Source organism: Arvicola amphibius, chromosome X (assembly GCF_903992535.2).
Source record: "Arvicola amphibius chromosome X, mArvAmp1.2, whole genome shotgun sequence".
Lineage (NCBI taxonomy): Eukaryota > Metazoa > Chordata > Mammalia > Rodentia > Cricetidae > Arvicola > Arvicola amphibius.
In genome coordinates, this window is record NC_052065.1 from 23778522 (window position 1) to 23798092 (window position 19571).

Sequence of the window (19571 nt, forward strand, 5' to 3'; positions counted from 1 at the left end):
ATGATTTGAATCCTAACTTCACCACTTAAAAACACTTTTCCGTGTGGCCACGGGAAAGTGATTGAATGTCTCTTTACATTATCTTCCTTATTTGTAATTTAGAAATAATAAAACTAACAAAAAGGGGTCATGTGAAGATTGAATCAGTTAATGTTTATAAAGCAAGACCTTAGAACATTGACTCTTTTTTAATTTTTTTCTTTTTATTCTTTTTTTCTCTTTTTTATTTAATATTTTAAAAATTTCCATCTCCTCCCCTCCTCTTCGCCCTTCCCTCCCCTCCCTTCCACCCATACCCCCACTCCCTCCCTCTCCAGGCCAAAGAGCCAACAGGGTTCCCTACCCTATGTTAAGTCCAAGTTCCTGCCAACTCCCCCCAAGTCCAGGAAGGTGCTCAACCAAACTGACAAGACTCACACAGAGCCCGTCCATGCTGTAGAGTCCAAGCCCATCGCCATTGTCCTTGGTTTCTCAGTCAGCCTCCACCATCAGCCACACCATCAGCCATATTCAGAGAGTCCAGTTTGGTTGCATGTTCCATCAGTCCCATTCCAAGTGGTATTGGTGATCTCCCGTTAGTTCTGTCCCACTGTCTCAGTGAGTGAACACACACCTCACGGTACTGACTTTCTTTCTCATGTTCTCCCTCTTTCTGCTCCTCATCAGGACCTTGGGAGCTCAGTCCAGTTCTCCAATGTGGGGCTCTGTCTCTATCTCCATCCATCACCAGGTGAAGGTTCTGTGGTGATATGCAAGATATTCATGAGTATGGTTATAGGATCTGGCCTTTTCCGGCTCCCTCTCCTCAGCTGCCCAAGAACCTAGCTGGGGGCATCTCCATGGATACCTGGGAACCCCTCTAGAGTCAAGTCTCTTGACAACCCTAATATGGCTCCCTTAAGTAAGATATATGCTTCCCGGCTCCCATATCCACCCTTCCTATATCCCAAGCCTCCCATTCCCCCAAGCTCTACCCATCCTTTCAGCCATTTGAGATTCTTCTGATGAAAATTCTCTGTTTAGTTCTATACCCTATTTTTTTAGAATTTTGATGCCTAATTTCTTGAGTTCTTTACATATTTTGCAGATCAGTCCTCTGTCTGATGTGGGGTTCTTGAAGATCTTTTCCCATTCAGTAGGCTGCCTTTTTGTCTTATTGACTGTGTCCTTTGCTTTAGAGAAGCTTATCAGTTTCAGGAGAAACTTTTTTTTGTTTTTTCTTTTTTTATTAAATTATATAATTTTACAAATTTTCACCTCCTCCCCTCCTCCCATTTCCCTTCCCCTTCCCCATCACCTCTCCCCCTCCCTCTCCAGTCCAAGGAGCAGTCAGGGTTCCCTGCCCTGTGGGAAGTCCAACTTTTTCTTTCTTTATTTTTTTATTGTTGCTCTCAGTGTCTGTGCTACAGGTTTTATGTTTAGGAAGCGGTCACTTGTGCCCATGCATTGATGATTGCTTCCTACTTTCTCTTCTATCAGATTCAGTGTGGTTGGGTTTATACTGAGATCTTCAATCCGTTTGAACTTGAGATTTGTGCATGGGGATAGATATGGAACTATTTTCATTCTTCTACATGTTGACATCCAGTTATGCCAGCACCATTTGTTGAAGATGCTTTCTTTTTTCCATTTTATAATTTTAGCTTCTTTTTCAAAAATGAGGTGTTCATACATATATGGATTAATATCTGAATCTTTGATTTAATTCAATTGGTCAACCTGTCTGTTTTTATGATAATACCAAGCTGCTTTCATTACTGTAGTTCTATAATAGAGCTTGATGTCAGGGATGATGATGCCTCGAGAAGTTCCTTTATTGTATAGAACTGTTTTTTGCTCTCCTGGGTTTTTTTGTTTTTCCATATGAAGTTGATTATTGTTCTTTCAATGTTTGTGAAGAATTGTGTAGGGATTTCAATGGGGATTGCTGAATCTATAGAATGACCAGTGGTTGTTAATTTCTGTAATTTTTCAGTGGTAATGTTTTTGTGTTTCTCTTCTTTGGGGTTTGCTTGTGTGAGGTTTTCTGTTGCCTGTGTTTTTGTGGGTACAGTTAGCTTCTTTGGGTTGGAGTTTTCTTTCTAGTACTTTCTGGAGGGCTGGATTTGTGGATAGGTATGGAATATCTTTTTCTCCTCCATCAATGGTGATTGAAAGCTTTGCTAGGTATAGAAGTCTGAGCTTGCATCCATGGTTTTTTAGTGTCTGCAGCACATCTGTCCAGGACCTTCTGGCTTTAATAATTTCCATTGAGAAGAGAATAATTCTGATAGGTCTGCCTGTATATGTTACTTGACCATTTTGCTAGCAGCTCTTAATATTCTTTCTTTATTCTGTATATTTTGCATTTTGATTATTATATGGTGAGGGGACCACATCTTTTGGTCCAGTCTATTTGTTGTTCTGTAAGCTTCTTGGACTTTTATAGGGATATCCTTCTCTGTGACTTTGATCTGGAATTCTTCTCCTTCTATCCCTATTATTCTTAGTTTTAGTCTTTTCATGGTGTCTCAGATTTCCTGGATGTTTTTGTATTAAGAATTTGTTGGATTTAATGTTTTCTTTGACCGATGAATCTATTTCCTCTATAATATCTTCAACAAATGAGATTCTTCTCTCTTTCATCTCTTGTATTCTGTTGGTTATGGTTGCCTATGTAGTTCCTGTTCATTTACCCAGATTTCCATATCCAAAATTTCCTTAGTTCGTGTATTCTTTATTGCCTCTATTTCAGACTTCACGTTTTGAACTGTTTTCTTCACCTGCTCCCTGCTTGATTGTTTTTTTTTTCTTGGTTTTCTTGAATTTCTTTGATTTATTGATTTCTTCAATTGGATTCTTTTATTTATTGATTTCTTCCAATTTTTGTTTCTCTTTTTCTCCATTAGTTTAAGGGAATTTTTCATTTCCTCTTTAAAGGTCTCCATCATCCTCATAAAGTTATGTTTAAAATCATTTTCTTCCGCTTCTTCTGGGTTAGGATGATCAAGTCTTCCTGTTTTGTGACCACTGGGTTCTGGTGTTACCATGTTGCTTTTTAGGTTGTTGGATGAATTCTTGCATTGGCACCTACCCATCTCTTCCTTCATTTGGTGCCTCTTGGTTCAGTCCTTGCAGTGGCTGTCTGTGTCTTTGGGAATTGTTCTTGGTCTGCTCTGTACTGTCATTGTCTGTGTCTCAGGGAGCCACTGAGGTCTCTCTTGGTCTGCTTTCTCATCCTGCTCTCTTGGTCCACTCTGTGCACTCACAGCCTGTGCTTCAGAGTTCCTCTCTTGGTCCTCTCTCTGTAGTTACAACTTGTGTTTCAGAAATCCTTTGAGGCTGTGGGGTATAGGAGTATTTGGGGGCAGAGCAGGACTTGTAACTTGCAGGATGTGCAGTGTTTGATCAATTGTATGTTAGGGCAGCCTACCTGCAGGAAGCTTGCCTGCTGGCTGGCTAAAGAAGCTGGGGCAGGTGGGGGAAGGACCCGGGGGACCTAGAGAGTAGGGTATCCTGATGGGTGGGTGGTCACTCACCTCTTGGTCCTCTTTGTGTAATAGCAAGTTGTGTTTCTGAGTTCCACAGAGGTTGCAGGAATAGGGGGAAGGGAGAGTGGGGATAGGAGGCTTTGGGGGCAAAGTGGGACTTGTAACTTACTGGGTCCTATAGGTGGGATGGGGATGTTGGAGCAGTCTACCTGCAGGAAACTCTCCTGCTGGCTGGCTACAGAAGTTGAGGCAGGTAGGGGAGGGGCCCTGGGTTTTGCCCTGGTATGGAGGACCTAGAGAGTGGGGTGACCCACTGGGTGGGTGGTTACTCACTTCCTGGTCCTCTCTGTGTAGTAACAGGCTATGTTTCTTTTTTGTTTTTTATTACTTTATAAATATTACAAATCAAAATTTCCACTTCCTCCCCTTCTTCCACTTCCCTCCCGCTCCTCTACTCTCCCTTCCCCCTCCAGTCCTAAGAGAGGGCAGGGTACTCTGCCCTGTGGGAAGTCCAAGGCCCTACCCCCTCCACCCAGACTTAGGAAGGTATGCATCTTAATAGACTAGGATCCCCAAAAGCCAGTACTTGCAGTAGAGACAAATCCCAGTGCCATTATCATTGACTTCTCAGTCTGCCCCAATTGTCAACCACATTCAGAGGGTCGAGTTTGATCCCATGCTTGTTCAGTCTCAGTCCTGGATTTGGTGAGCTCCCATTTGCTCAGGCACAATGTCTCAGTGGGTGGACCAACCCCTCCTGGTCCTGACTTCCTTGGTCATATTCTCCCTTCTTCTGCTCTTCAACTGGACCTTGGGAGCTCAGTCCAGTGCTCCAATATGGGTCTCTGTCTCTATCTATATCTGTCACCAAACGAAGGTTCTATGGTGATATTCAAGATAGTCATCAGTCTGACTACAGGACAAGGCCAGTTCAGGCACCCTCTCCTCCACTAGCTGGGATCATCCCTGTGGACTCCTGGGAGCCCCTCCAGAACCTAGCCTCCTGCCAACCCCAAAATGGCTCCCTCAGTTAAGGTATCTCCTCTCCTGCTCCCATATCCTTCTTTTCTCTATCTCAACCATCCCACACCCCCAAACTCTCCCCAACCCTCCTCTTCTCACTTCTCTCTCCCCCTCTCCCCTTCCCCCTATCCCACCCCCCCCATGCTCCCAACTTATGCCTGGCTATCTTGTCTGTTTCCAATATCCAGGAGGATCTATATATGTTTTTCTTTGGGTTCACCTTATTACTTAGCTTCTCTAGGATTGTGAACTATAGACTCAATGTCCTTTTAATATGGCTAGAATCCACTTATGAGTGAGTACATACCATAATCATATTTTTGGGTCTGGGTTATCTCAGTTAGGATAGTGATTTCTATTTCCATCCATTTGCATGCAAAATTCAAGATGTCATATTTTTTTTTTCCGCTGAGTAGAACTCTAATGTGTAGATGTTTCACACTTTCTTTATCCATTCCTCCATTGAAGGGCATCTAGGTTGTTTCCAGGTTCTGGTTATTACAAATAATGCTGCTATGAACATAGATGAACAAATGCTTTTGTAGTATGATTGGGAATCTTTTGGGTATATTCCCAAGAGTGGTGTTGCTGGATCCAGAGGTAGGTTGACTCCCAATTTTCTGAGAAACCGCCACACTGATTTCCAAAGTGGTTGCACAAGTTTGCATTCCCACCAGCAATGGATAAGTGTTCCCCTTATTCCACATCCTCTCCAGCAAAGGCTATTATCATTGGTGTTTTTGATTTTAGCCATTCTGACAGGCGGTATCTCAAAGTTGTTTTGATTTGCATTTCCATGATTGTTAAGGAAGTGGAACATGTCCTTAAGTATCTTTTGGCCATTTGAAATTCTTCTGTTGAGAATTCTCTGTTCAGTTCAGTACTCAATTTTTTACTTGGCTTATTTAGAATTTTAATGTCTAGTTTCTTGAGTTCTTTATATATTTCGGAGATCAGACTTTGTCTGATGTGGGGTTGGTGAAGATCTTCTCCTATTCAGTAGGTTGCCTTTTTGTCTTATTGACTGTGTCATTTGCTTTACAGAAGCTACTCTGGTTGACTGTCTACCTAGAACTTGATTATTGATAGGCTCAGCTTTTTAAATGTTATTGTCTTTTGTAGGCTTAAAAGATTAGGATGCCTTGTTAGTGACTGATGATACAGCTTATAGGCAGATATGAATGGCCCCAAGCTTACTCTTTAACACTATACAATAAAGGATTTTCCTGGAGTTACAGTCTATTTTCATGCTAGCACTGTGTATGTATGGATTCTCACAAAGGACTTATGCTGGCTATTTTTATGTCAACTTGATATAAGCAGGGCTTAGCTGGGAAAATGGAATCTCAAGAAAATACCTTCATCAGATTGACCTGTAGGCAGGTCTATGGGGACAATTTCTTGATTAATGATTGATATGGGAAGCCCCAGTCACTGTAGGTGACCCATGTTTATGTAGTCCCGGGAGACTAAGAAAGCCGGATGAACAAGAGCCTGGAGAACAAATTGTTCCCCTTCACTCCTTCATGGTCTTTGCTTCAGTTCCTGCCTTCAGGTTCCTGGTTGAGCTCCTGCATTAACTTCTGTCAATGATGCACTCTGACATGGAATTGTAAGCCAAATAAGCTTTTTCTCCACAGATTGCTTTTGTTTATGGTGTTTATCACACCAGTAGGAAAGAAAACCAGGGCAGGACTTTGTGGCTTCTTAGCTTAGTCATTTTCCCCTGCAGGTTTGGAATCAAGATTCCTTAAAAACAATCTCCAGTACAGATAGAGGGTTTGAATACTTGTGGTTGGATGATGGCTCAACAAACTTCCAGGTAGAATGGCGGTGCACCATTTCACACCAGCTTACAAGCTACTCACATAGACTTGAGGGGTATTCGGGGTGTTGGAATATGACAGTCATTCTACCAGAATTCCTTTGTTGTATGCAGATGAAAATCCTAGGTGGGGGGAAGCTCTTCAGGGATGGAAAGATCAATAGCAGTTAGTGATATTTGGTGCTACACTCTTAGAGCAGGCCTCTAGTACCAGGACCATTAGCTTCAAAAATGGTATAGTTTCTATATAGGCCTGTTAGGTCAGGGTTCCTTGTGGCAGATAGTGTTGCAGCTTCTTGGGTAGGAATAATCATTGGGATTTCTTAGCTTTTGACAGTACCCAGTGCTACAGCTCTTCAGTAGGCCTACAGGGTCAAGATTCCTTAGTCATAATTATCAGTTAGTATGACAGCTCAGGGCCTGTGGTCTGGAACCTATTGTCTGAAATAACTGATAGATCTTTGGAACTTTTCCAGTGAGGTCATGCACTTTCTGTTCTGTGCTTCCTTGTAGCCATTTATTTCATCAGTCCTATGTGTGTCTTCTTATGCCATCTCTCTTCATTCCCAGATCCGATTCCTACCATGAGTGCTTTTAAATTGTTCAGAAGGGTGTGTGTGTGTGTGTGTGTGTGTGTGTGTGTGTGTGTGTGTGTGTAGTGATGGGAGTGGCTGGCTGCTTTTCATCCTGCCTGGATCCCACACGGCTAGCTTATGCCCTGAAATAACAACACACAAACTGTATTCATTTAAACACTGTCTGGCCCATTAGTTTCAGCCTCTTATTAGCTAATTCTCACATCTTGCCTTAACCCATATTTAGTAGTGTGTGTAGCACCACAAGGTGGTGGCTTACCAGGAAAGACTCAGCATGTCTGGCCTGGTGGCTGGCTTCATGGCAACTCAGTCAGAGAGGAGAGGCATAGCGATAGACTAATTTCCCTTCTTCCCAGGATTCTGTTCTGTCTACTCCACCTATCTAAATCCTGCCCTATCAAAAAGCCAAGGCAGTTTCTTTATTAGCCAATGAAAGTCCTCCATCATATGTGTGTGTGTGTGTGTGTGTGTGTGTGTGTCTGTTTGCTCCATCATCTATCAAGCATCCTTAGCTTGGCATACCAACAGATTTGCAATTTCTGCCACTGCAGACCTCTGTGTCATCCCCACCATCCTCTGCTATTTCTGTGCCATTCTCACCATCGTGAATATGCTGTCCTCTGTACCATCCTCACCTACCACTGCTGTCCTCTGTTCAATCCTCACCATCCACTGCTATCTGCTATACCATCCTCACCATCCATTGCTTTCCTCTGTGCCCTCCCCACAATTCTGTGCTGTCCTCTCTGCCATCCCCATCATCCTCTGTTGTCCTATGTGCCATCCTCACCATACTTTGCTGTCTGCTGTGCCATCCCCACCATCTACTGATGTCCTCAGCGCCATCCCTACCATTTTCTGCCCTCTACTTGCCATCCCATGCATCCTTCCAATTCTGTCCTCTCTGATGGCCCAACACTTACTGTTGTCCTCTCTGAAATCCATACCATGCTCTACTGTCCTATATGCCAACCTCACCATCCATTACTGTCCTCTTTGCCATCCCCACCATCTTCTGCTGTGCTCTGTGCCACATTCATCATCCTCTGCTGTCTTCTGTGCCATTCACACCATCCATTGCTGGCCTCTGTGCCATCCCCACTATCATGTGCTGTCATATGTTCCATCCCCACCATCCTCTGCTATCTGCTGTGTCATCCTCACCATCCTGCCTGTGCTGTTCTATGTGGCATCCCCACCATCTTCTCCTGTCCCCTGTGCCATCCTCACCATCCACTGATGTCCTCTGTTTCATCCCCACCATCCTTCTTCTGGTATCCTCTGCACAATCACCACCATCCTCGAGTCTGTGCTGTGCCATTTCAACAATCACGCCTCTGTCATACTCTGTGCCATCCCCATCACTCACCACTGTTCTCTGTGTCACCCCAACCATACTGAAATCCCCAACAACCTCTGATGAACTCTGTGCCATCCCCATGATCCTGTGCAGTCTGCTGTGCCATCGCCGAAATGCACTGCTCTCCTATGTAAATCTCCACCATACTCTGCTGTGCTCTGTACCATACCCACAATTCTGCCTCTGCTGTTTGCTGTGCCAATCTCACCATTCTCTGCTGTCTTCTGTGCCATTCCCACCATCCTCTGAAGTCCTCTGTGCCATACCCACTGTCCTGTGCTGCCAGCTGTACAATCCTACCCATACTCTGCTGTCTGCTGTGCTATCCTCATCATCCTGCCTCTGCTGTTCTAGGTGCCAGCCCTATGATCCTCTGCTGTCTGCTGTGCCATTCTCACCATCCACTGCTGTCCTCTGTGCCATACCCACCATCCTCTGATGTCCTCTGTGCCATCCCAACCATAATCTGCTGTCCAATGTACCATACACACCATCCCTCCTCTGGTATCTGCTGTGCCATCCTCACCATCTTCTCCTGTCTGCTGGACTATACCCAACATCACTGCTGTACTCTTTGCCATCCCAACCCTCGTTTTGAAAGATCCTCACCATCCTGCATCTGCTGTCCTCAGTGCCATCCCAACCATCTTCTGCTCTCTACTGTGCTATCCTCAACATCCTGAATCTGCTATCCTCTGTGCCATCACTACCTTCCTCTGCTATCTGCTCTGCCATCCTCACCATACTCTGATGTCCTTTGTGCCATCCTCACCATCCTGTCTATGCTGTCCTCTGTACCATCCCCACCATTGAATGCTGTCCTTTGTGCCATCCCTTCCATCTTGTGCTGACTTCTGTCCCATTCCCATCATCCTCTGCTGTTTGCAGTGCCATCCTAACCATCCTGCTTGTCCTGTTCTATATGGAATCACCACCATCTTCTTGTGTCCTCTGTACCATCCCCACTATCCTCTGCTGTGCTCTGTGCCATCCTAACCATTCTGACTCTGCTGTTTGCTGTGCCAATCTCACCAGCATCTGCTGTCTGCTATGCTCTCCTTTCCATCCACCACTGTCCTCTATACCATCCCTACCATCTTCAAATCTTCTCTCTTTAATCCCCTCCATCCACTGCTGTCCTCTGTGCAATCTCCAGGAGCCTGCCTCTGCTGTCTTCCGTACCATCCCAATCATCCTCTGAAATACTCTGTACCATACCCACCATCCTCTGCTGTCGGCTGTGCTATCATCACCATCCTGCCTCTGGTGTTCTAGGTGCCATGCTCATTATCCACTGCTGTCTTCTGTACCATTCTCGCCATCCACTCATTTCCTCTGTGCCTTCCCCAAAATCCTATGCTATCTGCTGTTTGATCCCCACAATCGTGCCTCTGCTGTCCTCTGTGCCATCCCCACCATCCTCAGATGTCCTCTGGGCCATCCACACAATCCACTGCTGCCTCTGTGATATCCCCACCATTCTGTTCTTTCAGATGTGCCCTCCTCAACATCCTCTGCTGTCTGCTTTGCCATCCTCACCACCCAAAACTGTCTGCTGTGCCATTCTCACCATGCACTGCTGTCCTCTGTGCCATTCCCACCATCTTCTGCTGTCCTCTGTGCCATCCCCACCATCTTCTGCTGTCCTCTGTGCCATCCTCACCATCCTGCCTCTGGTGTACTATGTGCCATCCCTACCATATTCTGCTGTCCTCTGTGCCATCCTATCATACAGTGCTGTCCTCTGTGCCATCCCCTTGAACCTATGATGTCCTCTGTGCTATCCCCACCATCCTGTGCTTTGTGCCATCCAAAATAACCTCTGCTTTACTCCTTGCAATCTCCACGATCATCTGGAGTCTGCTGTGCCATCCCCACAACCCACTGCTGTCCTCTGTGCCATCCCCACCAGCCATTGCTGTCCTCTGTGCCATCCCCATCATCGTGTGCTTTCAGCTGTGCCATCCTCACCATCCTCTTCTGTCTCTTGGGCCATCCTCACCATCCTTCCTCTGGTGTATTATGTGCCATCCACACCATCTTCTGCTGTCTTTTGTGCCATCTTCCCATCCAGGGATGTCCTTTGTGCCATCCCCACAATCCTCTGCTGTCCTCTGTGCCATCGCCAACATCTTTCTTCTTCTGTCCTCTGTGCCATCCCCACAATCCTCTGCTGTCCTCTGTGCCATCGCCAACATCTTTCTTCTTCTGTCCTCTGTGCCATCCCCACAATCCTCTGCTGTCCTCTGTGCCATTGCCAACATCTTTCTTCTTCTGTCCTCTGTGCCATCCTCACCATCCTGACTATGCTCTCCTCTGTGCCATCTTCACCATCCAATGCTGTCTGCTTGGCCATTCTCACCATTCCATGCTCTCATTTTTCCTTTTTTCATCATCCTCTGCTGTCCTCTGTGCCAAACCTACAATCCACTACTGTCATCTGTGCCATCCCCAACCATCCACTAATTTCATTTCTTCCATCCGCACCATTCTGTGCCACTCTAACCACCTGCTATAGTCCTCTGTGCCATCCCCAACATCCACTGCTGTCCTCTGTACCATTCCCACCACCCACTGCTGTCCACTGTGCCATCCTCAACATCCACTGTGGTCCTTTGTGCTACTCCAACAATTGTCTGTTGTGCCACCATAACCATCTTGTGCCCTCTGTTGTGCCATCCTCACCATCCGGCTTCTGCTGTTCTAGGTGTCATCACCACGATCCTCTGCTGTCTGCTGTGCATCCCACCACCCAATACTGTTCTTGTGCCATTCTCCACTATCCTGTGCTATGCTCTTTGCCATTCTCACCTTTCTGTCTCTGCTGTCTTCTATGCCATTCTCACCATTTTCTGCTGTCTACTATACCATCCTCTCCATCCACTGCTGTCCTATATATCATACTCACCAACCTTTGCTATCCTCTGTGCCATCCAATCCATTCTCTGCTGTGCTACGTGCCATCCCCCCATCTTGCCTTCTCTAACATGCTAACCATCCACTGCTACCTTTGTGCCATTCCCACCATCTTTTGCTGGCTGCTGTACCATCCTCACCATCCTGCCTCTGCTGTCTGCTCTGCCATCCACACCATTCACTGCTGTCCTCTGTGCCATGCCTACTGTCTTCTGCTGTCCTCTGTGCCATCTTCACCATCCTGCCTTTGCTGTCTTTTGTGCCATAAACATCAACCTCTGCAGTCTTCTCTATCATCCACACCATCCACTACTCTCCTCTGTGCCATCACCACCATTCTGTGCTTTCAGCTGTATCCTCCTCACCATCCTCTGCTGTCTACTCTGCCATCCTCACAATCCACTGCTGTCTTCTGTGCCATCTCCACCATCCACTACTGTCCTCTCTGCAATCCCCACCATCCTGTGCTCTCTGCTGTACCATCCTAATAATCCTGCCTCTGCTATCATCTGTGCCATCCCCACCATACTGTGCTCTCTGCTGTGCCATCCTCACTATCCTCTGCTGTCTGCTCTGCCATCCTCACCCTCCTGTCCCTGGTGTACTATCTGCCACCCCCACCATTTTCTGCTGTTATCTGGGCCATCCTCACGATCCTCTACTGTTCTGTGTGCCATTGCCAACATCCTGCTTCTGCTGTCCTCTGTGCCAGCCCCAACAACCTCTTCTTTTCTCCGTGTTATCCCTATGATCCTCTTCAGTCTGCTGTGCTATCCCCACAATCCACTGTTGTATTCTACACAATCCCCATCAGCCATTGCTGTCCTCTGTGTCATCCCCACCATCGTGTGCTTTCAGCTGTGCCATCCTAACCATCCTCTTCTATCTCCTGTGCCATCCTCACCATCCTGCCTCTGGTGTGCTATGTGCCATCCCTACCATCTTCTGCTGTCCTCTGGGTGATTCCCACCATCCTCTGTTGTCCTATGTGCCACCATCACCATCCTGCACCCTCTGTTCTGCCATCCTCACCATTCTGTCTCTGCTGTTCTAGGGTTCATGCCCATGATTCTTTGCTCTCTGCTGTGCATCCCACCATCTATTGCTGTACTCTGTGCCATCCTAAACATTCTCTGTTGTTCTTCTGCCATTCTCCACTATCCTCTGCTATGCTCTGTGCCATTCTCACCATTCTCTCTCTGCTGCCTGCTGTGCCAATCTCACAATCTTCTGCTGTCTGCTATGCCATCCTCTCCATGCACTGCTGTCTTATGTACCATCACCACCATCCTCTGCTGTCCTCTGTGACATTCAATCCACCCTCTGCTGTGCTAAGTGCCTCTGCTGTTCTCTCTGCCATGCGCACCACCCACTGCTTCCTCTGTCCACAATACGCTGATGTCCTCTGTGCCATCCCAATGATAATCTGCTGCCCAGTGTACCATACTCACCATCCCTCCTCTGCTATCTGCTGTGCCATGCTCACCATCCTATGCTTTCTGCTGGGCTATACTCACCATCACTGCTGTCCTCTTTGTCATCCCAACCATCTTGTGCTGTCTGCTGAGTGATCCTCACCATCCTGCATCTGCTGTCGTCTGTACCATCATTACCTTCCAATGCTGCCTGCTGTGCCATCCCCACCATTCTCTGATGTCCTCTGTGCCATACTCACCATTAAGTGCTGTTCTCTGTGCCTTCCCTGTCATGTTCTGATGTCCTTTTTCTCATTCCTGCCATCTTCTGCTGTCCTCGTTGCCATCCACAACATCTATTTCTGTCCTCTGTGTCTTCCCCACCAATCTGTGCTGTCAGCTGTGCCATCCTCACCATTCTGTTTGTGCTCTTCTATGTGGCATCCTCACCATCCTCTGCTCTGTGCTGTGCTGTTTCAACAATCCTGCTTCTGTTGTACTCTGTGCCATCCCCATTATATACTGCTGTCCTCTGTGCCATCCCCACCATCCTGCTTCTGCTCTCTTCTGTGCCATTCCCACCATCCTTTGAAATTCTCTGTGCTATACCCACCATCCTGTGCTGTTAGGATGTCAGCTGTGACATCATCCTCATCCTCTGCTCTGTGCTGTGCCATCCTCACAATTCCTGCCTCTGCTGTTCTAGGTGCCAGCCCCACGATCCTCTGCTGTCTGCTGTGCCATCATCACCATCCACTGCTGTCCTATGTGCCATACCCACCATTGTTTGATGTCCTTGTGCCATTCTCCAACATCCTATGCTGTGCTCTGTGCCATTCCAACCACCTTATGCTGTCTGCTGAGCCATCCTCACCATCCTGCATCTGTGTTCTATGTGCCATTCCCACCATCCTGTGCTGTCCTTTGTGCCGTCTCCACTATCCTGCTTCTGCTGTCCTCTGTGCCATCCCCACCATTTTGCTCATGGTGTCCTATTGCATTCCCCACCATTCTCTACTTTACTCTGTGCCATGTTCACGATCCTTTGCAGTCTGCTATGCCATCCCCACAATCCACTGCTGTCCTCTGTGCCAGACCCACCATCCTCTTCTGTATTCTGTGCCATCCTCACCATTCTGCCTCTGATGTTTGCTGTGCCAATGTCACCACCTTCTGCTGTCTGCTATGTCATTCCCTCCATCCACGGCTGTCCCCTGTACCATCCACAACATCCTCCAATGTCCTCTCTTTCATTCCCACCATCCACTGCTGTCCTCTGTGGCATCTCCACGATCCTGGTTCTGCTGTCATCTGTGCAATACCCACCATCCTCTGAAGTCCTCTCTGCCATACCCAACATCCATTGCAGTCCTCTGTGCCATTCCCACCATCCTCTGTTTTCCTATGTGCCACCCTGACCATCCTGTGCTGTCAGTTGTGCCATCCTCACCATCCTTCCTCTGCTGTTTTAGGTGCCACCCCATGATCCTCTGTTGTCTACTGTGCATTTCACCATCCACTGCTGTCCTGTGTGCCATCTTTACCATCCCCTAATTTCTTGTGCCATTCTCCCCTATCCTCTGCTATGCTCTGTGCCATTCTCACCATTCTGTCTCTGCTGTTTTCTGTACCAATCTCACCACCTTCTGCTGTCTGCTATGCCTTCCTCTCCATCCACTGCTGTCCTATGTACCATCACTGCCATCCTCTGCTTTCCTCTGTGCCATCCAAACCATCCTCTGCTATGCTATGTGCCATGCCCACCGACCTGCCTATGCTGTCCTCTCTGCCATGTTCACCATCCACTCCGTGCTATCCCCAAGATCCTCTTCAGTCTTCTGTGCTATCCCCACAACCCACTGCTGTCGTCTGTGCCATCCCCACCTGATGTGGGAGGTTCTTCTGTTAGAGTTGATTTCATTGGTTAATAAAGAAACTGCCTGGCTCATTTAATAGGTCCGCCCTTAGGTGGGTGGAGTAGACAGAACAGGAAGAAGGAAGTGAGGTAGGTGGCTCAGTCAGATGCCACACCTCTCTTAAGTGAGACAGATGCCATGCCTCTCCTCAACAAGACAGACGCGATGGAACCAGCCACCAGGTCAGACATGCTGAATCTTTCTCGGTAAGACACTACTCGTGGTGTTACACAGATTATTAGATATGGGTTAGTCAAGATGTGAGTAAGAGGCTGAAACTAATGGGCCAGGCGGTGTTTAAATGAATACAGTTTGTGTGTTGTTATTTCGGGTGTAAAGCTAGCCGTGTGGGATCCAAGCGGGATGAAAAGCAGGCCTGCTTGCAGCCCCTCACTACACCCACCCACCATTTCTGTCGTCTGCTCCATCTCCACTGTAGTGTGCTTTCAGATGTGCCATCCTTACCATCTTCTGTCTCCTGTGCCATCCTCACCATGGTCCCTCTGTTGTGCTTTGTGCCATGCCCATCATCTTCTGGTCTCCTCTGTGTGATCCCCACCATCCAGTGCTGTCCTCTGGGCAATTCCCACCATCTTCTGTTGTCCTATATACCACCCTCACCATCCTGCTCCCTCTGTTGTGCCATCCTCAGCATCCTGCCTCTGCTGTTCTAGGTTCCATGCCCATGATTCTCTGCTCTCTCCTGAGCATCCCACCATCCACTGCTGTCCTTTGTGCCATCCCCACCATCCTCTGATGTTCTTCTGCCATTCTCCACTACCCTCTGCTATGCTCTGTGCCATTCTCACCATTCTGTCTCTGCTGTTTGCTGTGTTATCTCATTTTCTTCTGCTGTCTCTGCTATGCCATCCTCTTCATCGTCCACTGTCCTCTGTACCATACGTACCACCCTTTAATGTCCTCTCTTTAATTCACTCCATCCACTGCTGTCCTATATGCAGTCTCGATCCTGCCTCTGCTGTCTTCTGTGCAAACCCCACCATCCTCTGAACTCCTCTCTGCCATACCCACCATCCTTTGCTGTCTGCTGTGCCATCTTCACCATCCTGCCTCTGCTGTCTTTTGTTTCATCCTCATCATCCTCTACTGTCCTCTACCCTATCCAAACCATCCACTGTTGTCTCCTGTGTCATCCGCCACCATCCCCTACTGTTGCTTGTGACATCAGCATCATCTGGTGCTTACGATGTGCCCTCCTCACCATCCTCTTCTGTCTCCTCTGCCATCCTCACTATCCTGCCTCTGTATACTATGTGCCAAACCCACCATATTGTGCTGTCCTCTGTGCCATCCCCTCGATTCTGCTCCTGCTGTCCTCTGTGCCATGCAGACCATTTTGCTTGTAGTATCCTCTGTGCCATCCCCACCATCCTCTGTTTTACACTGTGCCATCCAAACAACCTCTGCTTTACTCCATTGCAATCCCCACAATCCTCTGCAGTCTACTCTGCCATCCTGACAATCCACTGCTGTCCTCTGTGCCATCCCAACCACCCATTGCTGTCCTCTGTGCCATCCTCTCCATCCTGTACTGTCAGCTCTGCCATCCACACCATCCTCTTCTCTCCCCTCTGGCATCCTCACTATCCTGCCTCTGGTGTACTATGTGCCATCCCCACCATCTCCTGCTATCCTCGGTGCCATCCTACCATCCAGTGCTGTCCTCTGTGCTACCACCTTGATCCTCTGCTGACCTCTGTGCCATCGCCACCATCCTGTTTCTGCTGTTCTCTCTGCCATCCACACTATCCTGTTTATGGTGTCCTCTGTGCTATCCCCAACATTCTCTGCTGGCTCTGTGCCATCCTCACCATCCTGACTAAGATCTCCTCTGTGCATCCATACCACCCAATGCTGTCTGCTTGCCATCCTCACCATCCCATCCTGTCCTTTTTCCTATCTCTACCATCTTCTGCTGTCCTCTGTGCCAAACCCACAATCCACTACTGACAAATCTGCCATTGCCACCATCCATTGCTTTCCTCTGTGCAATATGCTCCATTCTGTGCTGTCTGCTGTGCCATTCTCACCATACTCTGATGTGCTCTGTGCCATCCTCACCATCCTGCCTCTGCTGTCCTCTCTGCCATGCTCACCACCCACTGCTTCCTTTGTGCCATCCCCACCATCCACTGATGTCCCCTGTGCCATCCCAACCATAATCTGCTGCTCAATGTACCATATTAACCATCACTCCTTTGCTATCTGCTGTGCCATCTTCAACATCCTGCAATTGCTGTCCTCTGTGCCATCCCCACTAACTTCTGGTGTCTGCTGTGCCATCTTCACCATCCTGAATCTGCTCTCCTCTAGCCATCACTACTTCCACTATTGTCTCTGTGCCATCCACACCATTAAATGCTGTCCGTTGTGCCTTCCATGCCATCCACTGATATCCGCTGTGCCATTCCCACCATCCTGTGCTTTCAGCTGTGCCATCCTCACCATCCTCTGCTGTCTGTTGTGCCATCCTCAATATCCAATGCTGTCTGCTGTGCCATCCTCACCATTCAGTTTGTGTTCTTCTATGTGGCATCCCCAACATCTTCTCCTGTCATCTGTGCCATCCTCTCCATCCACTGCTGTCCTCTGTCTCATCCCCACCATCCTGCTTCTGGTGTCTTTGGTGCCATTCCCACCATCCTCTGCTCTGTGCTGTGCCATTTCAACAATCCTGCTTCTGCTGTCCTCTGTGCCATCATCACCATCCTCTGCTGTTCTTTGTGCCTTCTTCATATTTCTGGTTCTGCTGTTAGCTGTGCCAATCTCACCATCTTCTGTTGTCTGCTATGCCATCCTCTCCATCCACCACTGTTCTCCGTACCATCCCTACCATTCTCTAATGTCATCTCTTTAATCCCCTCCATCCACTGCTGTCATATGTGCAATCTCCATGATCCTGCCTCTGCTGTCTTCTGTGCCAACCCCACCACCCTCTGAAGACCTCTGTGTCATACCCACCATCCTGTGCTCTCAGCTGTAACATCCTCCCCATCATCTTCTGTCTACTGTGCCATCCTCACCATCTTCTGCTGTCTGTTATGCCAACCTCTCCATCCACTGCTGTTCTCTGTACCATCCCTACCATCCTCACTTTAATCCCCTCCATCCACTGCTGTCCTATGTGCAATCTCCATGATCCTGCCTCTGCTGTCATCTGTGCCAATAACACCATGCTCTCAATTCCTCCGTGCCATACCCAGCATCCTGTTCTGTCAGATATGACATCCTCCCCATCCTCTGCTGTCTGCTGTGTCATGCTCACCATCCTGCCTCTGCTGTCCTAGGTGCGGGCCCCACGATCCTCTGCTGCCTGCTGTGCCATCCTCATCATCTACTGTTGTCCTCTGTGCCATCTTCACCATCCTGCCTCTGCTGTCTTTTGTGCCATAAACATCAACCTCTGCGGTCTTTTACATCATCCCCACCATCCACTACTGTCCTCTGTGCCATCCCACCATCCTGTGCTTTCAGCTGTACCTTCCTCACCATCCTCTGCTATCTGCTGTGCCATCCTCACCATCCACTCCTGTCTGCTGTGCCATTCTTACCAAGCACTGCTGTCCTCTGTGCCATCACCACCATCCTGGTGCTGTATCATCCCAACAATCCTGCATCTGCTGTCCTCTGTGCCATCCCCACCATCCTGTGCTCTCAGCTGTGCCATCCTCACCATCCTCTTTGGTCTGTTCTGCCATCCTCACCTTCCTAACTCTGATGTACTATGTGCCATACCCACCATATTCTGCTGTCCTCTGTGCCATCCCCACCATCCTCTGATGTCCTCTGTGCCATCCTCACAATCCTTTTATGTCCTCTGTGCCATCCCAACCATAATGTGTTGTCTGCTGAGCCATCCTCACCATCCTGTCTCTGCTGTCTGCTCTGCCATCCTCACCATCCACTGATGTCCTCTGTGCCATCTTCATCATCTTATCTTTGCTACCTTTTGTGCCATAAACATCAACCTCTGCAGTCCTCTCTATCATCCACACCATCCACTACTCTCCTCTGTGCTATCCCCACCATTCTGTGCTTTCAGCTGTACCCTCCTCACCATCCTCTGCTGTCTTCTATGCCATCCTCACCATCCACTCCTGTCTGCTGTGCCATCCTCACCAACCACTGCTGTCCTCTGTGCCATCACCACCACCCTGTGCTCTCTGCTGTACCATCTATCAATCCTGCCTCTGCTGTCCTCTGTGCCATCCTCACCATTCTCTCCTGTCCTCTGTTCCATCCCCACCATCCTGTGCTCTCAGCTGTGCCATCATCGCCATCCTCTTCTGTCTCCTCTGTCATCCTCACCTTCCTGCCTCTGTGTACTATGTGCCATCCCGCATCTTCTGCTGTCTTCTGCGCCATCACCAACAACTTCTGCTTTACTCTGTGCAATCCCATGATCCTCTTCAGTCTGCTGTGCCATCCTCACTATCCTGAATCTGCCATCCTCTGTACCATCACTACCTTCCCTTGCTGTCTGCTGTGCCATCCTCACCTTCCACTGCTCTCTTCTGTACAATCCCACCATTGTCTGATATTCTTGTGCCATTCTCCACATCCTCTGCTGTGCTCCATGTCGTCTCACCATTTTTCCTCTTTTGTCTGCTGTGGCAATCTCAACATCTTCTGCTGTTTGCTATGCCATCCTCTCCATCCACTGTTGACATATATACCATACCCACCATCCTCTGCTATTCTCTGTACCATGCACTCTATCCTCTGATGTTCTGCCATCCTCACCCTCCTGCCTCTGCTGTTCTAGTTGCAAACCCCACGATACTCTGCTGTCTGCTGTGCCATCCTCACCATCCACTGCTGTCCCCAGTGCCATGCCCATAATCGTCTACTGTCCTTGTTCCATTCTCCCACATTCTCTGGTGTGCTCTGTGCCATCCTCACCATCTTCCCTATGCTGTCTGCTGTGCAAATCTCACCATCTTCTGTCTGCTATGACATCGTCTATCAACTGCTGACCTATGTACCATCCCACCATCTTCTGCTATCCTCTGTACCATCCATTCCATCC